Raw genomic sequence first — 21577 nt, 5'->3', positions numbered from 1 at the left:
GAAACCCGTCAAACTGAGTAAAGTTAAAATATCTCAGAGGTACTCGGCTCTGTGACTCGTTGGATAACCTAAAGCCTTGTTTGGTTCCGGCCGATACTTGATCAGTATATATTCCAGTCTGTACGCATAAGTTCACCTCAATTGGGATAAGCATACATTCAGCGTCAATCTCCACCTCTGCCCTGAATATGAGTGCGTCCTGTGTCTCTCGAGCTGAAAAGATGAGAGAAGCTGCCTTTTGAATTCGTCCCTTGGCTGCCGAATTCAAAGCGGACAGGAAATCAATCCGTGCAGGCAAAGCTGCCTGGTCTGATTAAAAGGCGGTGATACCCTATATTGTAGGCATGTTCTCGTCTTCTGGCCTCAATATTAGGTTCAACGTATCGGATGATAAGCACCGCTCCCATTATCTGGTAATGGTTCTGCTGTTCCCACTAACACCTCCTCTGGACCATCCTTTGTTACGTTATTGCCCGATTACCACCCACTTTGCCTTTCTCCATTGTGCCATGTATTATTTCATCACTCCTGCGTTCTGCTGTATCACAGACGTTCCCATTTGAACTTTCTCGCTGCATATTTTTTCCAGGCGCTATTTTTGTTGAAAACATCTGTAATCTTTAACTTTTTCCTGTAATATCGGAATGATTATCCGACAGAACGTGAAACCGGATTCTTCCTCCACAAAATCTGCACGATCTGCCGAGATTTACATATTTATCTGTTTTTATTCATTTCTATTTCCGTGTCCCTTTTAAGGGGATTTGCTGTCTGTCCGAGATCATTCTCTGTCTCTGTAAAATGGTGTGCTATCAGACCCTCATCATTCTGTGTCTGTTTAAAAGGGATGTGCTGTCTGTCCCGGATTTCCAATTTCAAATTTCAAAACCTGCCTTTGGAGGTTAAGGAATTTTAGTTTGTTTGTGTGTTTCAGACTGGGCTGGTTTTACGTCCCTCCCTCCTTGTCTATCACCTGTGGCTTCAATAACAGTCTCTGCACCGCGTGATCCTGAGCCCCATTGCACCATTGCCTTCAGGGCTGATCGAAATCTCACTTTATTCTTTTAAAAGGGAACTGCTGTCAGTCAAGGGTCATTCTGCATCTGGGTAAAAGGGATGTCCTTGCAATCCCGAATCATTCTGTGTCTGTTTCAATGGGCTGGTTGTCAGTTCCGGTTCATAATCTTTCCCTTTAAAATGGATTTTCACATAAACCCGGGTCATCCTGTATTTTTAGAGAAGGAGTATGACTTCAGCTGCAATGACCGAATTGTTAAACTATAGTGTTCCAATTTAAATTGGGGTTGCCTGCGCCGGTGCGCACCCAGGTCGCAGTGCATCTGTTCATTCACTCGAAATATGTTCATCTTTTCCTAAATCCACTCCTTGATATTGCAGTTGCCCCGAATTTGCTCGCAATATACACAACAACACAATGACTGGTGCTGGCAGCGACCGCGTGGCCTAATGGATAAGGCGTCTGACTTCGATTGCAACCGCAAAGTTATCAGAAGATTGCAGGTTCGAGTCCTGCCGCGGTCAACTTGGCTCGCTCCGTGAAATTTTATATTCTTTGTTGTGATTCTGCCGAGAAACCAGCCATCTCTTCCAGTCACTCACCTGAAGTGAAGGAAGGCTGTTTGCTTAAAGAATTTCATGGCAAGTTTTCATCATTGTCGATCTGCATGCACGGGCAGAGCAAGCTGTGAAGTGAACTTTCTTGCACATTATTTCTGTTTGGATACAAAAAGCAGGAGATTGAATGGCTGACGATATATTATAGCAGAGAAGAGGTGTCCGAGAGGTTAAGGCGATGGACTGCTAATCCATTGTGCTTTGCACGCATGGGTTCGAATCTCATTCTCGTCGTCGTTGGCTTGCAGCTTAACCACTTTTTGACATTCACATTTCACCTCATCGCCAAATTCCCCTTTTACTTACAGGGATGCTGTACTTTCCTCATGTCATGTCACAAATTAATAATATATTCGTCAAATGGAGAACAGTTGCAGTACAATGGCGAGGGGCACTAATTAGATAGGTATCTGAGAGACAGCACATGCACGATGGGCCATAATATCATTTCTCACCACCGTCAGAATCTGAGAGCTGCGCTTTTCACTGTCGGCGGCTCGTTGGTCCACGGTTATGATTCTCCCTTCGGAATGATCACATTTGAAATGCGAGAGGTCACGGGCCAAATCCCGGACGAGCCCCGCCATGTTTTACTCAAAGTTCCGCTTCTAACAGCCGCTCGACATGTGAGAAAACAGACGTATTCCGCGTTAAAACGTGTGATTTTACGGCGATGTTCCCATAGCATCCAAATCCCAGAGCAAAGTGAAACCCGTCAAACTGAGTAAAGTTAAAATATCTCAGAGGTACTCGGCTCTGTGACTCGTTGGATAACCTAAAGCCTTGTTTGGTTCCGGCCGATACTTGATCAGTATATATTCCAGTCTGTACGCATAAGTTCACCTCAATTGGGATAAGCATACATTCAGCGTCAATCTCCACCTCTGCCCTGAATATGAGTGCGTCCTGTGTCTCTCGAGCTGAAAAGATGAGAGAAGCTGCCTTTTGAATTCGTCCCTTGGCTGCCGAATTCAAAGCGGACAGGAAATCAATCCGTGCAGGCAAAGCTGCCTGGTCTGATTAAAAGGCGGTGATACCCTATATTGTAGGCATGTTCTCGTCTTCTGGCCTCAATATTAGGTTCAACGTATCGGATGATAAGCACCGCTCCCATTATCTGGTAATGGTTCTGCTGTTCCCACTAACACCTCCTCTGGACCATCCTTTGTTACGTTATTGCCCGATTACCACCCACTTTGCCTTTCTCCATTGTGCCATGTATTATTTCATCACTCCTGCGTTCTGCTGTATCACAGACGTTCCCATTTGAACTTTCTCGCTGCATATTTTTTCCAGGCGCTATTTTTGTTGAAAACATCTGTAATCTTTAACTTTTTCCTGTAATATCGGAATGATTATCCGACAGAACGTGAAACCGGATTCTTCCTCCACAAAATCTGCACGATCTGCCGAGATTTACATATTTATCTGTTTTTATTCATTTCTATTTCCGTGTCCCTTTTAAGGGGATTTGCTGTCTGTCCGAGATCATTCTCTGTCTCTGTAAAATGGTGTGCTATCAGACCCTCATCATTCTGTGTCTGTTTAAAAGGGATGTGCTGTCTGTCCCGGATTTCCAATTTCAAATTTCAAAACCTGCCTTTGGAGGTTAAGGAATTTTAGTTTGTTTGTGTGTTTCAGACTGGGCTGGTTTTACGTCCCTCCCTCCTTGTCTATCACCTGTGGCTTCAATAACAGTCTCTGCACCGCGTGATCCTGAGCCCCATTGCACCATTGCCTTCAGGGCTGATCGAAATCTCACTTTATTCTTTTAAAAGGGAACTGCTGTCAGTCAAGGGTCATTCTGCATCTGGGTAAAAGGGATGTCCTTGCAATCCCGAATCATTCTGTGTCTGTTTCAATGGGCTGGTTGTCAGTTCCGGTTCATAATCTTTCCCTTTAAAACGGATTTTCACATAAACCCGGGTCATCCTGTATTTTTAGAGAAGGAGTATGACTTCAGCTGCAATGACCGAATTGTTAAACTATAGTGTTCCAATTTAAATTGGGGTTGCCTGCGCCGGTGCGCACCCAGGTCGCAGTGCATCTGTTCATTCACTCGAAATATGTTCATCTTTTCCTAAATCCACTCCTTGATATTGCAGTTGCCCCGAATTTGCTCGCAATATACACAACAACACAATGACTGGTGCTGGCAGCGACCGCGTGGCCTAATGGATAAGGCGTCTGACTTCGATTGCAACCGCAAAGTTATCAGAAGATTGCAGGTTCGAGTCCTGCCGCGGTCAACTTGGCTCGCTCCGTGAAATTTTATATTCTTTGTTGTGATTCTGCCGAGAAACCAGCCATCTCTTCCAGTCACTCACCTGAAGTGAAGGAAGGCTGTTTGCTTAAAGAATTTCATGGCAAGTTTTCATCATTGTCGATCTGCATGCACGGGCAGAGCAAGCTGTGAAGTGAACTTTCTTGCACATTATTTCTGTTTGGATACAAAAAGCAGGAGATTGAATGGCTGACGATATATTATAGCAGAGAAGAGGTGTCCGAGAGGTTAAGGCGATGGACTGCTAATCCATTGTGCTTTGCACGCATGGGTTCGAATCTCATTCTCGTCGTCGTTGGCTTGCAGCTTAACCACTTTTTGACATTCACATTTCACCTCATCGCCAAATTCCCCTTTTACTTACAGGGATGCTGTACTTTCCTCATGTCATGTCACAAATTAATAATATATTCGTCAAATGGAGAACAGTTGCAGTACAATGGCGAGGGGCACTAATTAGATAGGTATCTGAGAGACAGCACATGCACGATGGGCCATAATATCATTTCTCACCACCGTCAGAATCTGAGAGCTGCGCTTTTCACTGTCGGCGGCTCGTTGGTCCACGGTTATGATTCTCCCTTCGGAATGATCACATTTGAAATGCGAGAGGTCACGGGCCAAATCCCGGACGAGCCCCGCCATGTTTTACTCAAAGTTCCGCTTCTAACAGCCGCTCGACATGTGAGAAAACAGACGTATTCCGCGTTAAAACGTGTGATTTTACGGCGATGTTCCCATAGCATCCAAATCCCAGAGCAAAGTGAAACCCGTCAAACTGAGTAAAGTTAAAATATCTCAGAGGTACTCGGCTCTGTGACTCGTTGGATAACCTAAAGCCTTGTTTGGTTCCGGCCGATACTTGATCAGTATATATTCCAGTCTGTACGCATAAGTTCACCTCAATTGGGATAAGCATACATTCAGCGTCAATCTCCACCTCTGCCCTGAATATGAGTGCGTCCTGTGTCTCTCGAGCTGAAAAGATGAGAGAAGCTGCCTTTTGAATTCGTCCCTTGGCTGCCGAATTCAAAGCGGACAGGAAATCAATCCGTGCAGGCAAAGCTGCCTGGTCTGATTAAAAGGCGGTGATACCCTATATTGTAGGCATGTTCTCGTCTTCTGGCCTCAATATTAGGTTCAACGTATCGGATGATAAGCACCGCTCCCATTATCTGGTAATGGTTCTGCTGTTCCCACTAACACCTCCTCTGGACCATCCTTTGTTACGTTATTGCCCGATTACCACCCACTTTGCCTTTCTCCATTGTGCCATGTATTATTTCATCACTCCTGCGTTCTGCTGTATCACAGACGTTCCCATTTGAACTTTCTCGCTGCATATTTTTTCCAGGCGCTATTTTTGTTGAAAACATCTGTAATCTTTAACTTTTTCCTGTAATATCGGAATGATTATCCGACAGAACGTGAAACCGGATTCTTCCTCCACAAAATCTGCACGATCTGCCGAGATTTACATATTTACTGTTTTTATTCATTTCTATTTCCGTGTCCCTTTTAAGGGGATTTGCTGTCTGTCCGAGATCATTCTCTGTCTCTGTAAAATGGTGTGCTATCAGACCCTCATCATTCTGTGTCTGTTTAAAAGGGATGTGCTGTCTGTCCCGGATTTCCAATTTCAAATTTCAAAACCTGCCTTTGGAGGTTAAGGAATTTTAGTTTGTTTGTGTGTTTCAGACTGGGCTGGTTTTACGTCCCTCCCTCCTTGTCTATCACCTGTGGCTTCAATAACAGTCTCTGCACCGCGTGATCCTGAGCCCCATTGCACCATTGCCTTCAGGGCTGATCGAAATCTCACTTTATTCTTTTAAAAGGGAACTGCTGTCAGTCAAGGGTCATTCTGCATCTGGGTAAAAGGGATGTCCTTGCAATCCCGAATCATTCTGTGTCTGTTTCAATGGGCTGGTTGTCAGTTCCGGTTCATAATCTTTCCCTTTAAAACGGATTTTCACATAAACCCGGGTCATCCTGTATTTTTAGAGAAGGAGTATGACTTCAGCTGCAATGACCGAATTGTTAAACTATAGTGTTCCAATTTAAATTGGGGTTGCCTGCGCCGGTGCGCACCCAGGTCGCAGTGCATCTGTTCATTCACTCGAAATATGTTCATCTTTTCCTAAATCCACTCCTTGATATTGCAGTTGCCCCGAATTTGCTCGCAATATACACAACAACACAATGACTGGTGCTGGCAGCGACCGCGTGGCCTAATGGATAAGGCGTCTGACTTCGATTGCAACCGCAAAGTTATCAGAAGATTGCAGGTTCGAGTCCTGCCGCGGTCAACTTAGCTTGCTCCGTGAAATTTTATATTCTTTGTTGTGATTCTGCCGAGAAACCAGCCATCTCTTCCAGTCACTCACCTGAAGTGAAGGAAGGCTGTTTGCTTAAAGAATTTCATGGCAAGTTTTCATCATTGTCGATCTGCATGCACGGGCAGAGCAAGCTGTGAAGTGAACTTTCTTGCACATTATTTCTGTTTGGATACAAAAAGCAGGAGATTGAATGGCTGACGATATATTATAGCAGAGAAGAGGTGTCCGAGAGGTTAAGGCGATGGACTGCTAATCCATTGTGCTTTGCACGCATGGGTTCGAATCTCATTCTCGTCGTCGTTGGCTTGCAGCTTAACCACTTTTTGACATTCACATTTCACCTCATCGCCAAATTCCCCTTTTACTTACAGGGATGCTGTACTTTCCTCATGTCATGTCACAAATTAATAATATATTCGTCAAATGGAGAACAGTTGCAGTACAATGGCGAGGGGCACTAATTAGATAGGTATCTGAGAGACAGCACATGCACGATGGGCCATAATATCATTTCTCTCCACCGTCAGAATCTGAGAGCTGCGCTTTTCACTGTCGGCGGCTCGTTGGTCCACGGTTATGATTCTCCCTTCGGAATGATCACATTTGAAATGCGAGAGGTCACGGGCCAAATCCCGGACGAGCCCCGCCATGTTTTACTCAAAGTTCCGCTTCTAACAGCCGCTCGACATGTGAGAAAACAGACGTATTCCGCGTTAAAACGTGTGATTTTACGCCGATGTTCCCATAGCATCCAAATCCCAGAGCAAAGTGAAACCCGTCAAACTGAGTAAAGTTAAAATATCTCAGAGGTACTCGGCTCTGTGACTCGTTGGATAACCTAAAGCCTTGTTTGGTTCCGGCCGATACTTGATCAGTATATCTTCCTGTCTGTACGCATCAGTTCACCTCAATTGGGATAAGCATACATTCAGCGTCAATCTCCACCTCTGCCCTGAATATGAGTGCGTCCTGTGTCTCTCGAGCTGAAAAGATGAGAGAAGCTGCCTTTTGAGTTCGTCCCTTGGCTGCCGAATTCAAAGCGGACAGGAAATCAATCCGTGCTGGCAAAGCTGCCTGGTCTGATTAAAAGGCGGTGATACCCTATATTGTAGGCATGTTCTCGTCTTCTGGCCTCAACATTAGGTTCAACGTATCGGATGATAAGCACCGCTCCCATTATCTGGTAATGGTTCTGCTGTTCCCACTAACACCTCCTCTGGACCATCCTTTGTTACGTTATTGCCCGATTACCACCCACTTTGCCTTTCTCCATTGTGCCATGTATTATTTCATCACTCCTGCGTTCTGCTGTATCACAGACGTTCCCATTTGAACTTTCTCGCTGCATATTTTTTCCAGGCGCTATTTTTGTTGAAAACATCTGTAATCTTTAACTTTTTCCTGTAATATCGGAATGATTATCCGACAGAACGTGAAACCGGATTCTTCCTCCACAAAATCTGCACGATCTGCCGAGATTTACATATTTACTGTTTTTATTCATTTCTATTTCCGTGTCCCTTTTAAGGGGATTTGCTGTCTGTCCGAGATCATTCTCTGTCTCTGTAAAATGGTGTGCTATCAGACCCTCATCATTCTGTGTCTGTTTAAAAGGGATGTGCTGTCTGTCCCGGATTTCCAATTTCAAATTTCAAAACCTGCCTTTGGAGGTTAAGGAATTTTAGTTTGTTTGTGTGTTTCAGACTGGGCTGGTTTTACGTCCCTCCCTCCTTGTCTATCACCTGTGGCTTCAATAACAGTCTCTGCACCGCGTGATCCTGAGCCCCATTGCACCATTGCCTTCAGGGCTGATCGAAATCTCACCTTATTCTTTTAAAAGGGAACTGCTGTCAGTCAAGGGTCATTCTGCATCTGGGTAAAAGGGATGTCCTTGCAATCCCGAATCATTCTGTGTCTGTTTCAATGGGCTGGTTGTCAGTTCCGGTTCATAATCTTTCCCTTTAAAACGGATTTTCACATAAACCCGGGTCATCCTGTATTTTTTGAGAAGGAGTATGACTTCAGCTGCAATGACCGAATTGTTAAACTATAGTGTTCCAATTTAAATTGGGGTTGCCTGCGCCGGTGCGCACCCAGGTCGCAGTGCATCTGTTCATTCACTCGAAATATGTTCATCTTTTCCTAAATCCACTCCTTGATATTGCAGTTGCCCCGAATTTGCTCGCAATATACACAACAACACAATGACTGGTGCTGGCAGCGACCGCGTGGCCTAATGGATAAGGCGTCTGACTTCGATTACAACCGCAAAGTTATCAGAAGATTGCAGGTTCGAGTCCTGCCGCGGTCAACTTAGCTCGCTCCGTGAAATTTTATATTCTTTGTTGTGATTCTGCCGAGAAACCAGCCATCTCTTCCAGTCACTCACCTGAAGTGAAGGAAGGCTGTTTGCTTAAAGAATTTCATGGCAAGTTTTCATCATTGTCGATCTGCATGCACGGGCAGAGCAAGCTGTGAAGTGAACTTTCTTGCACATTATTTCTGTTTGGATACAAAAAGCAGGAGATTGAATGGCTGACGATATATTATAGCAGAGAAGAGGTGTCCGAGAGGTTAAGGCGATGGACTGCTAATCCATTGTGCTTTGCACGCATGGGTTCGAATCTCATTCTCGTCGTCGTTGGCTTGCAGCTTAACCACTTTTTGACATTCACATTTCACCTCATCGCCAAATTCCCCTTTTACTTACAGGGATGCTGTACTTTCCTCATGTCATGTCACAAATTAATAATATATTCGTCAAATGGAGAACAGTTGCAGTACAATGGCGAGGGGCACTAATTAGATAGTTATCTGAGAGACAGCACATGCAAGATGGGCCATAATATCATTTCTCACCACCGTCAGAATCTGAGAGCTGCGCTTTTCACTGTCGGCGGCTCGTTGGTCCACGGTTATGATTCTCCCTTCGGAATGATCAAATTTGAAATGCGAGAGGTCACGGGCCAAATCCCGGACGAGCCCCGCCATGTTTTACTCAAAGTTCCGCTTCTAACAGCCGCTCGACATGTGAGAAAACAGACGTATTCCGCGTTAAAACGTGTGATTTTACGCCGATGTTCCCATAGCATCCAAATCCCAGAGCAAAGTGAAACCCGTCAAACTGAGTAAAGTTAAAATATCTCAGAGGTACTCGGCTCTGTGACTCGTTGGATAACCTAAAGCCTTGTTTGGTTCCGGCCGATACTTGATCAGTATATCTTCCTGTCTCTACGCATAAGTTCACCTCAATTGGGATAAGCATACATTCAGCGTCAATCTCCACCTCTGCCCTGAATATGAGTGCGTCCTGTGTCTCTCGAGCTGAAAAGATGAGAGAAGCTGCCTTTTGAGTTCGTCCCTTGGCTGCCGAATTCAAAGCGGACAGGAAATCAATCCGTGCTGGCAAAGCTGCCTGGTCTGATTAAAAGGCGGTGATACCCTATATTGTAGGCATGTTCTCGTCTTCTGGCCTCAACATTAGGTTCAACGTATCGGATGATAAGCACCGCTCCCATTATCTGGTAATGGTTCTGCTGTTCCCACTAACACCTCCTCTGGACCATCCTTTGTTACGTTATTGCCCGATTACCACCCACTTTGCCTTTCTCCATTGTGCCATGTATTATTTCATCACTCCTGCGTTCTGCTGTATCACAGACGTTCCCATTTGAACTTTCTCGCTGCATATTTTTTCCAGGCGCTATTTTTGTTGAAAACATCTGTAATCTTTAACTTTTTCCTGTAATATCGGAATGATTATCCGACAGAACGTGAAACCGGATTCTTCCTCCACAAAATCTGCACGATCTGCCGAGATTTACATATTTATCTGTTTTTATTCATTTCTATTTCCGTGTCCCTTTTAAGGGGATTTGCTGTCTGTCCGAGATCATTCTCTGTCTCTGTAAAATGGTGTGCTATCAGACCCTCATCATTCTGTGTCTGTTTAAAAGGGATGTGCTGTCTGTCCCGGATTTCCAATTTCAAATTTCAAAACCTGCCGTTGGAGGTTAAGGAATTTTAGTTTGTTTGTGTGTTTCAGACTGGGCTGGTTTTACGTCCCTCCCTCCTTGTCTATCACCTGTGGCTTCAATAACAGTCTCTGCACCGCGTGATCCTGAGCCCCATTGCACCATTGCCTTCAGGGCTGATCGAAATCTCACTTTATTCTTTTAAAAGGGAACTGCTGTCAGTCAAGGGTCATTCTGCATCTGGGTAAAAGGGATGTCCTTGCAATCCCGAATCATTCTGTGTCTGTTTCAATGGGCTGGTTGTCAGTTCCGGTTCATAATCTTTCCCTTTAAAACGGATTTTCACATAAACCCGGGTCATCCTGTATTTTTTGAGAAGGAGTATGATTTCAGCTGCAATGACCGAATTGTTAAACTATAGTGTTCCAATTTAAATTGGGGTTGCCTGCGCCGGTGCGCACCCAGGTCGCAGTGCATCTGTTCATTCACTCGAAATATGTTCATCTTTTCCTAAATCCACTCCTTGATATTGCAGTTGCCCCGAATTTGCTCGCAATATACACAACAACACAATGATTGGTGCTGGCAGCGACCGCGTGGCCTAATGGATAAGGCGTCTGACTTCGATTACAACCGCAAAGTTATCAGAAAATTGCAGGTTCGAGTCCTGCCGCGGTCAACTTAGCTCGCTCCGTGAAATTTTATATTCTTTGTTGTGATTCTGCCGAGAAACCAGCCATCTCTTCCAGTCACTCACCTGAAGTGAAGGAAGGCTGTTTGCTTAAAGAATTTCATGGCAAGTTTTCATCATTGCGGATCTGCATGCACGGGCAGAGCAAACTGTGAAGTGAACTTTCTTGCACATTATTTCTGTTTGGATACAAAAAGCAGGAGATTGAATGGCTGACGATATATTATAGCAGAAAAGAGGTGTCCGAGTGGTTAAGGCGATGGACTGCTAATCCATTGTGCTTTGCACGCATGGGTTCGAATCTCATTCTCGTCGTCGTTGGCTTGCAGCTTAACCACTTTTTGACATTCACATTTCACCTCATCGCCAAATTCCCCTTTTACTTACAGGGATGCTGTACTTTCCTCATGTCATGTCACAAATTAATAATATATTCGTCAAATGGAGAACAGTTGCAGTACAATGGCGAGGGGCACTAATTAGATAGGTATCTGAGAGACAGCACATGCACGATGGGCCATAATATCATTTCTCTCCACCGTCAGAATCTGAGAGCTGCGCTTTTCACTGTCGGCGGCTCGTTGGTCCACGGTTATGATTCTCCCTTCGGAATGATCACATTTGAAATGCGAGAGGTCACGGGCCAAATCCCGGACGAGCCCCGCCATGTTTTACTCAAAGTTCCGCTTCTAACAGCCGCTCGACATGTGAGAAAACAGACGTATTCCGCGTTAAAACGTGTGATTTTACGCCGATGTTCCCATAGCATCCAAATCCCAGAGCAAAGTGAAACCCGTCAAACTGAGTAAAGTTAAAATATCTCAGAGCTACTCGGCTCTGTGACTCGTTGGATAACCTAAAGCCTTGTTTGGTTCCGGCCGATACTTGATCAGTATATCTTCCTGTCTGTACGCATAAGTTCATATCAATTGGGATAAGCATACATTCAGCGTCAATCTCCACCTCTGCCCTGAATATGAGTGCGTCCTGTGTCTCTCGAGCTGAAAAGATGAGAGAAGCTGCCTTTTGAATTCGTCCCTTGGCTGCCGAATTCAAAGCGGACAGGAAATCAATCCGTGCAGGCAAAGCTGCCTGGTCTGATTAAAAGGCGGTGATACCCTATATTGTAGGCATGTTCTCGTCTTCTGGCCTCAATATTAGGTTCAACGTATCGGATGATAAGCACCGCTCCCATTATCTGGTAATGGTTCTGCTGTTCCCACTAACACCTCCTCTGGACCATCGTTTGTTACGTTATTGCCCGATTACCACCCACTTTGCCTTTCTCCATTGTGCCATGTATTATTTAATCACTCCTGCGTACCGCTGTATCACAGACGTTCCCATTTGAACTTTCTCGCTGCATATTTTTTCCAGGCGCTATTTTTGTTGAAAACATCTGTAATCTTTAACTTTTTCCTGTAATATCGGAATGATTATCCGACAGAACGTGAAACCGGATTCTTCCTCCACAAAATCTGCACGATCTGCCGAGATTTACATATTTATCTGTTTTTATTCATTCTATTTCCGTGTCCCTTTTAAGGGGATTTGCTGTCTGTCCGAGATCATTCTCTGTCTCTGTAAAATGGTGTGCTATCAGACCCTCGTCATTCTGTGTCTGTTTAAAAGGGATGTGCTGTCTGTCCCGGATTTCCAATTTCAAATTTCAAAACCTGCCTTTGGAGGTTAAGGAATTTTAGTTTGTTTGTGTGTTTCAGACTGGGCTGGTTTTACGTCCCTCCCTCCTTGTCTATCACCTGTGGCTTCAATAACAGTCTCTGCACCGCGTGATCCTGAGCCCCATTGCACCATTGCCTTCAGGGATGATCGAAATCTCACTTTATTCTTTTAAAAGGGAACTGCTGTCAGTCAAGGGTCATTCTGCATCTGGTAAAAGGGATGTCCTTGCAATCCCGAATCATTCTGTGTCTGTTTCAATGGGCTGGTTGTCAGTTCCGGTTCATAATCTTTCCCTTTAAAACGGATTTTCACATAAACCCGGGTCATCCTGTATTTTTTGAGAAGGAGTATGATTTCAGCTGCAATGACCGAATTGTTAAACTATAGTGTTCCAATTTAAATTGGGGTTGCCTGCGCCGGTGCGCACCCAGGTCGCAGTGCATCTGTTCATTCACTCGAAATATGTTCATCTTTTCCAAAATCCACTCCTTGATATTGCAGTTGCCCCGAATTTGCTCGCAATATACACAACAACACAATGACTGGCGCTGGCAGCGACCGCGTGGCCTAATGGATAAGGCGTCTGACTTCGATTACAACCGCAAAGTTATCAGAAGATTGCAGGTTCGAGTCCTGCCGTGGTCAACTTAGCTCGCTCCGTGAAATTTTATATTCTTTGTTGTGATTCTGCCGAGAAACCAGCCATCTCTTCCAGTCACTCACCTGAAGTGAAGGAAGGCTGTTTGCTTAAAGAATCTCATGGCAAGTTTTCATCATTGTCGATCTGGATGCACGGGCAGAGCAAGCTGTGAAGTGGACTTCTTGCACGTTATTTCTGTTTGGATACAAAAAGCAGGAGATTGAATGGGTGACGATATATTATAGCAGGAAAGAGGTGGCTGAGAGGTTTAGGCGACGGACTGCTAATCTATTGTGCTTTGCACGCATGGGTTCGAATCCCATTCTCGTCGTCGTTGGCTTGCAGATTAACCACTTTTTGACATTCACATTTCACCTCATCGCCAAATTTCCCTTTTACTAACAGGGATGCTATACTTTCCTCATGTCATGTCACAAATTAATAATATATTCGTCAAATGGAGAACAGTTGCAGTACAATGGCGAGGGGCACTAATTAGATAGGTATCTGAGAGACAGCACATGCAAGATGGGCCATAATATCATTTCTCACCACCGTCAGAATCTGAGAGCTGCGCTTTTCACTGTCGGCGGCTCGTTGGTCCACGGTTATTATTCTCCATTCGGAATGATCACATTTGAAATGCGAGAGGTCACGGGCCAAATCCCGGACGAGCCCCGCCATGTTTTACTCAAAGTTCCGCTTCTAACAGCCGCTCGACATGTGAGAAAACAGACGTATTTCACGTTAAAACGTGTGATTTTACGCCGATGTTTCCTTAGCATCCAAATCCCAGAGCAAAGTGAAACCCGCCAAATTGAGTAAAGTTAAAATATCTCAGAGGTACTCGGCTCTGTGACTCGTTGGATAACCTAAAGCCTTGTTTGATTCCGGCCGATACTTGATCAGCATATCTTCCTGTCTGTACGCATAAGTTCACCTCAATTGGGATAAGCATACATTCAGCATCAATCTCCACCTCTGCCCTGAATATGAGTGCGTCCTGTGTCTCTAGAGCTGAAAAGATGAGAGAAGCTGCCTTTTGAATTCGTCCCTTGGCTGCCGAATTCAAAGCGGACAGGAAATCAATCCGTGCTGGCAAAGCTGCCTGGTCTGATTAAAAGGCGGTGATACCCTATATTGTAGGCATGTTCTCGTCTTCTGGCCTCAACATTAGGTTCAACGTATCGGATGATAAGCACCGCTCCCATTGTCTGGTAATGGTTCTGCTGTTCCCACTAACACCTCCTCTGGACCATCCTTTGTTACGTTATTGCCCGATTACCACCCACTTTGCCTTTCTCCATTGTGCCATATATTATTTAATCACTCCTGCGTTCCGCTGTATCACAGACGTTCCCATTTGAACTTTCTCGCTGCATATTTTTTCCAGGCGCTATTTTTGTTGAAAACATCTGTAATCGTTAACTTTTTCCTGTAATATCGGAATGATTATCCGACAAACGTGAAACCGGATCCTTCTTCCACAAAATCTGCACGACCTGCCGAGATTTACATATTTATCTGTTTTTATTCATTCTATTTCCGTGTCCCTTTTAAGGGGATTTGCTGACTGTCCGAGATCATTCTCTGTCTCTGTAAAATGGTGTGCTATCAGATCCTCATCATTCTGTGTCTGTTTAAAAGGGATGTGTTGTCTGTCCCGGATTTCCAATTTCAAATGTCAAAACCTGCCTTTGGAGGTTAAGGAATTTTAGTTTGTTCGTGTGTTTCAGACTGGGCTGGTTTTACGTCCCTCCCTCCATCCTTCCTTCCTTCCTGCTTGTCTTTAACTGTGGTTTCAATAACAGTCTCTGCGCCGCGTGGTCCTGAGCCCCACTGCACAATTGCCTTCAGGGATGTTCGAAATCTCACTTTATTCTTTTGAAAGGGAACTGCTGTCAGGCAAGGGTCATTCTGCATGTGGGTAAAAGGGATGTCCTTGCAATCCCGGATCATTCTGTGTCTGTTTAAATGGGCTGGTTGTCAGTTCCGGTTCATAATCTTTTCCTTCAAAACGAATTTTCTCATAAACCCGGGTCATCCTGTATTGTTTGAGAAGGAGTATGATTTCAGCTGCAATGACCGATTGTTAAACTATAGTGTTCCAATTTACATTGGGGTTTCCTACGCCGGTGCGCATCCAGATGGCAGTGCATCTGTTCATTCACTCGAAATATGCTCATCTTTTCCGAAATCCACTAATTGATATCGCAGTTGCCCCGCATTTGCTCGCAATATACACAACAACGCAATGAATGGTGCTGGTAGCGGCCGCGTGGCCTAATGGATAAGGCGTCTGACTTCGATTACAACCGCAAAGTTATCAGAAGATTGCAGGTTCGAGTCTTGCCGCGGTCAACTTAGCACGCCAAGTGAAATTTTATATTCTTTGTTGTGATTCTGCCGAGAAACCAACCATCTCTTCCAGTCACTCACCTGAAGTGAAGGAAGGCTGTTTGCTGAAAGAATCTCATGGCAAGTTTTCATTATTGTCGATCTGCATGCACGGGCAGAGCAAGCTGTGAAGTGGACTTTCTTGCACATTATTTCTGTTTGGATACAAAAAGCAGGAGATTGAATGGCTGACGATTTCTTATAGCAGAGACGAGGTGGCCGAGAGGTTAAGGCGATGGACTGCTAATACATTGTGCTCTGCACGCATGGATTCGAATCCCATTCTCCTCGTCGTTGGCTTGCAGCTTAACCACTTTTTGACATTCACATTTCATCTCATCGCCAAATTCCCCTTTTACTTTCAGGGATGCTGTACTTTCCTCATGTCATGTCACAAATTAATAATATATTCGTCAAATGGAGAACAGTTGCAATACAATGGCGAGGGGTACTAATTAGATAGGTATCTGAGAGACAGCACATGCACGATGTGCCATAATATCATTTCTCAACACCGTCAGAATCTGAGAGCTGCGCTTTTCACTGTCGGCGGCTCGTTGGTCCACGGTTATGATTCTCCATTCGGAACGATCACATTTGAAATGCGAGAGGTCAGGGGCCAAATCCCGGACGAGCCCCGCCATGTTTTACTCAAAGTTCCGCTTCTAACAGCCGCTCGACATGTGAGAAAACAGACGTATTTCACGTTAAAACGTGTGATTTTACGCCGATGTTTACTTAGCATCCAAATCCCAGAGCAAAGTGAAACCCGTCATACTGAGTAATGTTAAAATATCTCAGAGGTACTCGGCTCTGTGACTCGTTGGATAACCTAAAGCTTTGTTTGTTTCCGGCCGATACTTGATCAGTATATCTTCCTGTCTGTACGCATAAGTTCACCTCAATTGGGATAAGCATACATTCGGCGTCAATCTCCACCTCTGCCCTGAATATGAGTGCGTCCTGTGTCTCTAGAGCTGAAAAGATGAGAGAAGCTGCCTTTTGAATTCGTCCCTTGGCTGCCGAATTCAAAGCGGACAGGAAATCAATCCGTGCTGGCAAAGCTGCCTGGTCTGATCAAAAGGCGGTGATACCCTAAATTGTAGGCATGTTCTCGTCTTCTGGCCTCAACATTAGGTTCAATGTATCGTATGATTAGCACCGCTCCAGTTGTCTGGTAATGGTTCTGCTGTTCCCACTAACACCTCCTCTGGACCATCCTTTGTTACGATATTGCCCGATTACCACCCACTTTGCCTTTCTCCATTGTGCCATGTATTATTTAATCACTCCTGCGTTCCGCGGTATCGCAGACGTTCCCATTTGAACTTTCTCGCTGCATATTTTTTCCAGGCGCTATTTTTGTTGAAAACATCTGTAATCTTTAACTTTTTCCAGTCATATCGGAATGATTATCCGACAAACGTGAAACCGGATTCTTCCTCCACAAAATCTGCACGACCTGCCGAGATTTACATATTTATCTGTTTTTATTCATTCTATTTCCGTGTCCCTTTTAAGGGGATTTGCTGTCTGTCCGAGATCATTCTCTGTCTCTGTAAAATGGTGTGCTATCAGACCCTCATCATTCTATGTCTGTTAAAAAGGGATGTGCTGTCTGTCCCGGATTTCCAATTTCAAATTTCAAAACCTGCCTTTGGAGGTTAAGGAATTTTAGTTTGTTTGTGTGTTTCAGACTGGGCTAGTTTTACGTCCCTCCCTCCTTCCTTCCTTCCTGCCTGTCTTTCACCTGTGGCTTCAATAACAGTCTCTGCGCCGCGTGGTCCTGAGCCCCACTGCACAATTGCCTTCAGGGATGTTCGAAATCTCACTTTATTCTTTTAAAAGGGAACTGCTGTCAGTCAAGGGTCATTCTGCATCTGGGTAAAAGGGATGTTCTTGCAATCCCGGATCATTCTGTGTCTGTTTAAATGGGCTGGTTGTCAGTTCCGGTTCATAATCTTTCCCTTTAAAACGGATTTTCTCATAAACCCGGGTCATCCTGTATTGTTTGAGAAGGAGTATGATTTCAGCTGCAATGACCGAATTGTTAAAGTATAGTGTTCCAATTTACATTCGGGTTGCCTGCACCGGTGCGCACCCAGATCGCAGTGCATCTGTTCATTCACTCGAAATATGCTCATGTTTTCCGAAATTCACTGCTTGATATTGCAGTTGCCCCGAATTTGCTCGCAATAAAAACAACAACACAATGAAAGGCGCTGGCAGCGGACGCGTGGACTAATGGATGAGGCGTCTGACTTCGATTACAACAGCAAAGTTATCCGAAGATTGCAGGTTCGAGTCCTGCCGTGGTCAACTTAGCTCGCTACGTGAAATTTTATATTCTTTGTTGTGATTCTGCCGAGAAACCAACCATCTCTTCCAGTCACTCACCTGAAGTGAAGGAAGGCTGTTTGCTTGAAGAATCTCATGGCAAGTTTTCATCATTGTCGATCTGCATGCACGGGCAGAGCAAGCTGTGAAGTGGACTTTCTTGCACATTATTTCTGTTTGGATACGAAAAGCAGGAGATTGAATGGCTGACGATGCATTATAGCAGAGACGAGGTGGCCGAGAGGTTAAGGCGATGGAGTGCTAATCTATTGTGCTCTGCACGCATGGGTTCGAATCCCATTCTCATCGTCGTTGCCTTGCAGCTTAACCAGCTTTTGACATTCACATTTAACCTCATCGCCAAATTCCCCATTTACTTACAGGGATGCTGTACTTTCCTCCTGTCATGTCTCAAATTAGTAATATATTCGTCAAAAGGTGAACAGTTGCAGTACAATGGCGAGGAGCACTAATTAGATAGGTATCTGAGAGACAGCACATGCACGATGGACCATAATATCATTCCTTTCCACCGTCAGAATCTGAGAGCTGCGCTTTTCACTGTCGGCGGCTCGTTGGTCCACGGTTATGATTCTCCCTTCGGAATGATCACATTTGAAATGCAAGAGTTCACGGGCCAAATCCCGGACGAGCCCCGCCATGTTTTACTCAAAGTTCCGCGTCCAACAGCCGCTCGACATGTTAGAAAACAGACGTATTTCACGTTAAAACGTTTGATTTTACGCCGATGTTCCCTTAGCATCGAAATCCCAGAGCAAAGTGAAACCCGCCAAACTGAGTAAAGTTAAAATATCTCAGAGGTACTCGGCTCTGTGACTCGTTGGATAACCTAAAGCCTTGTTTGGTTCCGGCCGATACTTGATCAGTATATCTTCCTGTCTGTACGCATAAGTTCACCTCAATTGGGATAAGCATACATTCAGCGTCAATCTCCACCTCTGCCCTGAATATGAGTGCGTCCTTTGTCTCTAGAGCTGAAAAGATGAGAGAAGCTGACTTTTGAATTCGTCCCTTGGCTGCCGAATTCAAAGCGGACAGGAAATCAATCCGGGCTGGCAAAGCTGCCTGGTCTGATTAAAAGGCGGTGATAGCCTATATTGTAGGCATGTTCTCGTCTTCTGGCCTCAACATCAGGTTCAACGTATCGGATGATAAGCATCGCTCCCATTGTCTGGTAATGGTTCTGCTGTTCCCACTAACACCTCCTCTGGACCATCCTTTGTTACGTTATTGCCCGATTACCATCCACTTTGCCTTTCTCCTTTGTGCCATGTATTATTTAATCACTCCTGCGTTCCGCTGTATCACAGACGTTCCCATTTGAACTTTCTCGCTGCATATTTTTTCCAGGCGCTATTTTTGTTGAAAATATCTGTAATCTTTAACTTTTTCCTGTAATATCGGAATGATTATCCAACAGAACGTGAAACCGGATTCTTCCTCCACAAAATCTGCACGACCTGCCGAGATTTACATATTTATCTGTTTTTATTCATTCTATTTCCGTGTCCCTTTTAAGGGGATTTGCTGTCTGTCCGAGATCATTCTCTGTCTCTGTAAATGGTGTGCTATCAGACCCTCATCATTCTGTGTCTGTTTAAAAGGGATGTGCTGTCTGTCCCGGATTTCCAATTTCAAATTTCAAAAGCTGCCTTTGGAGGTTAAGGAATTTTAGTTTGTTTGTGTGTTTCAGACTGGGCTGGTTTTACGTCCCTCCCTCCTTGTCTATCACATGTGGCTTCAATAACAGTCTCTGCGCCGCGTGGTCCTGAGCCCCACTGCACAATTGCCTTCAGGGATGATCGAAATCTCACTTTATTCATTTAAAAGGGAACTGCTGTCAGTCAAGGGTCATTCTGCATCTGGGTAAAATGGATGTCCTTGCAATCCCGGATCATTCTGTGTCTGTTTAAATGGGCTGGTTGTCAGTTCCGGTTCATAATCTTTCCCTTCAAAACGGATTTTCTCATAAACCCGGGTCATACTGTATTGTTTGAGATGGAGTATGATTTCAGCTGCAATGACCGAATTGTTAAAGTACAGTGTTCCAATTTACATTGGGGTTGCCTGCGCCGGTGCGCACCCAGATCGCAGTGCATCTGTTCATTCACTCGAAATATGCTCATCTTTTCCTAAATCCACTCCTTGATATTGCAGTTGCCCCGAATTTGCTCGCAATATGCACAACAACACAATGAATGATGCTAGCAGCGGCCGCGTGGCCTAATGGATAAGGCGTCTGACTTCGATTATAACAGCAAAGTTATCAGAAGATTGCAGGTTCGAGTCCTGCCGCTGTCAACTTAGCTCGCTACGTGAAATTTTATATTATTTCTTGTGATTCTGCCGAGAAACCAACCATCTCTTCCAGTCACTCACCTGAAGTGAAGGAAGGCTGTTTGCTTGAAGAATCTCATGGCAAGTTTTCATCATTGTCGATCTGCATGCACGGGCAGAGCAAGCTGTGAAGTGGACTTTCTTGCACATTATTTCTGTTTGGATACAAAAAGCAGGAGATTGAATGGCTGACAATGTCTTATAGCAGAGACGAGGTGGCCGAGAGGTTAAGGCGATGGACTGCTAATCCATTGTGCTCTGCACGCATGGTTTCGAATCCCATTCTCGTCGTCGTTGGCTTGCAGCGTAACCACTTTTTGACATTCACATTTAACCTCATCGCCAAATTCCCCTTTTACTTACAGGGATGCTGTACTTTCCTCCTGTCATGTCTCAAATTAATAATGTATTCGTCAAAAGGAGAACAGTTGCAGTACAATGGCGAGGGGCACTAATTAGATAGGTATCTGAGAGACAGCACATGCACGATGGGCCATAATATCATTTCTCACCACCGTCAGAATCTGAGAGCTGCGCTTTTCACTGTCGGCGCCTCGTTGGTCCACTGTTACGATTCTCCCTTCGGAATTATCACATTTGAAATGCGAGAGGTCACGGGCCAAATCCCGGTCGAGCCCCGCCATATTTTACTCAAAGTTCCGCTTCTAACAGCCGCTAGACATGTGAGCGCGTGGCTGCATGATCGCGCAACCATCGAGCAGACCAGCACAGGATGCTCACAAGCTCCTGGCGCTGCATTGCGCATGCGTGGCTGCATAGTGGCCAGCAGTGGGACAAAGTTAACGGGTTTGTGCACGGAAAATCATTTGAGTGTATATTGAATAAACATAAACACTTCATGAAGTTAATTTCAACTACAAAAACAACTTGCATTTATATAGCACATTTAACGTCATAAAACGTGATTTCAGAAGCTGGATTGTACTTGCGATCACTTGCTGTGATGGCCAGCTGGGCAGAGTTTTATCTCTCATTTGCCTCATTATTGGTCCTGCACTGTGGTGTCATCAGCCACGGTTTTAGCGGGTAGCCCTTGTCGGCCAATTTACATTGCGGATTCAGAAGGCAATGTTCTGATAGAACCATATACCTCCGAGTGACGGAGGACGAAGGAGTCATGAACACCTCCCCGGTGATCAGCCTTCACGTTTAGGATCCTCAGTTGTGCATCACAGTCAGTCGTTGCATTTAAGGAATGAAACCTATTCCTGTTGATGTCGG

At 44.8% G+C, this 21577-nt stretch overlaps 16 non-coding genes across 16 annotated transcripts; all 16 read left to right on the top strand.

The window, feature by feature from the left end:
* The first annotated feature begins 1453 nt into the window (after nucleotides 1–1453).
* trnar-ucg (transfer RNA arginine (anticodon UCG)) lies at nucleotides 1454–1542 on the top strand. Its single transcript is given in 2 exon segments — nucleotides 1454–1490; nucleotides 1507–1542. It is a non-coding gene; the product is annotated as a tRNA-Arg (tRNA).
* A 245-nt stretch (nucleotides 1543–1787) lies between these two features.
* On the top strand, nucleotides 1788–1869 carry trnas-gcu (transfer RNA serine (anticodon GCU)). Its single transcript has one exon. It is a non-coding gene; the product is annotated as a tRNA-Ser (tRNA).
* Nucleotides 1870–3795: 1926 nt separating this feature from the next.
* On the top strand, nucleotides 3796–3884 carry trnar-ucg (transfer RNA arginine (anticodon UCG)). The gene is given in 2 exon segments: nucleotides 3796–3832; nucleotides 3849–3884. It is a non-coding gene; the product is annotated as a tRNA-Arg (tRNA).
* A 245-nt stretch (nucleotides 3885–4129) lies between these two features.
* On the top strand, nucleotides 4130–4211 carry trnas-gcu (transfer RNA serine (anticodon GCU)). The gene has a single exon. It is a non-coding gene; the product is annotated as a tRNA-Ser (tRNA).
* A 1925-nt stretch (nucleotides 4212–6136) lies between these two features.
* Nucleotides 6137–6225, top strand: trnar-ucg (transfer RNA arginine (anticodon UCG)). The gene is given in 2 exon segments: nucleotides 6137–6173; nucleotides 6190–6225. It is a non-coding gene; the product is annotated as a tRNA-Arg (tRNA).
* Nucleotides 6226–6470: 245 nt separating this feature from the next.
* Nucleotides 6471–6552, top strand: trnas-gcu (transfer RNA serine (anticodon GCU)). Its single transcript has one exon. It is a non-coding gene; the product is annotated as a tRNA-Ser (tRNA).
* A 1925-nt stretch (nucleotides 6553–8477) lies between these two features.
* trnar-ucg (transfer RNA arginine (anticodon UCG)) lies at nucleotides 8478–8566 on the top strand. Its single transcript is given in 2 exon segments — nucleotides 8478–8514; nucleotides 8531–8566. It is a non-coding gene; the product is annotated as a tRNA-Arg (tRNA).
* A 245-nt stretch (nucleotides 8567–8811) lies between these two features.
* Nucleotides 8812–8893, top strand: trnas-gcu (transfer RNA serine (anticodon GCU)). The gene has a single exon. It is a non-coding gene; the product is annotated as a tRNA-Ser (tRNA).
* Nucleotides 8894–10819: 1926 nt separating this feature from the next.
* On the top strand, nucleotides 10820–10908 carry trnar-ucg (transfer RNA arginine (anticodon UCG)). The gene is given in 2 exon segments: nucleotides 10820–10856; nucleotides 10873–10908. It is a non-coding gene; the product is annotated as a tRNA-Arg (tRNA).
* A 245-nt stretch (nucleotides 10909–11153) lies between these two features.
* trnas-gcu (transfer RNA serine (anticodon GCU)) lies at nucleotides 11154–11235 on the top strand. The gene has a single exon. It is a non-coding gene; the product is annotated as a tRNA-Ser (tRNA).
* A 1924-nt stretch (nucleotides 11236–13159) lies between these two features.
* Nucleotides 13160–13248, top strand: trnar-ucg (transfer RNA arginine (anticodon UCG)). The gene is given in 2 exon segments: nucleotides 13160–13196; nucleotides 13213–13248. It is a non-coding gene; the product is annotated as a tRNA-Arg (tRNA).
* Nucleotides 13249–15515: 2267 nt separating this feature from the next.
* On the top strand, nucleotides 15516–15604 carry trnar-ucg (transfer RNA arginine (anticodon UCG)). The gene is given in 2 exon segments: nucleotides 15516–15552; nucleotides 15569–15604. It is a non-coding gene; the product is annotated as a tRNA-Arg (tRNA).
* A 245-nt stretch (nucleotides 15605–15849) lies between these two features.
* On the top strand, nucleotides 15850–15934 carry trnas-gcu (transfer RNA serine (anticodon GCU)). Its single transcript has one exon. It is a non-coding gene; the product is annotated as a tRNA-Ser (tRNA).
* A 2270-nt stretch (nucleotides 15935–18204) lies between these two features.
* trnas-gcu (transfer RNA serine (anticodon GCU)) lies at nucleotides 18205–18286 on the top strand. The gene has a single exon. It is a non-coding gene; the product is annotated as a tRNA-Ser (tRNA).
* A 1924-nt stretch (nucleotides 18287–20210) lies between these two features.
* trnar-ucg (transfer RNA arginine (anticodon UCG)) lies at nucleotides 20211–20299 on the top strand. Its single transcript is given in 2 exon segments — nucleotides 20211–20247; nucleotides 20264–20299. It is a non-coding gene; the product is annotated as a tRNA-Arg (tRNA).
* A 245-nt stretch (nucleotides 20300–20544) lies between these two features.
* Nucleotides 20545–20626, top strand: trnas-gcu (transfer RNA serine (anticodon GCU)). The gene has a single exon. It is a non-coding gene; the product is annotated as a tRNA-Ser (tRNA).
* Nucleotides 20627–21577: the final 951 nt, after the last annotated feature.

This window comes from Pristiophorus japonicus, unplaced genomic scaffold (assembly GCF_044704955.1).
Source record: "Pristiophorus japonicus isolate sPriJap1 unplaced genomic scaffold, sPriJap1.hap1 HAP1_SCAFFOLD_30, whole genome shotgun sequence".
Taxonomy (NCBI): Eukaryota; Metazoa; Chordata; class Chondrichthyes; family Pristiophoridae; genus Pristiophorus; species Pristiophorus japonicus.
This window is presented reverse-complemented; position numbering and strand designations above follow the sequence as displayed.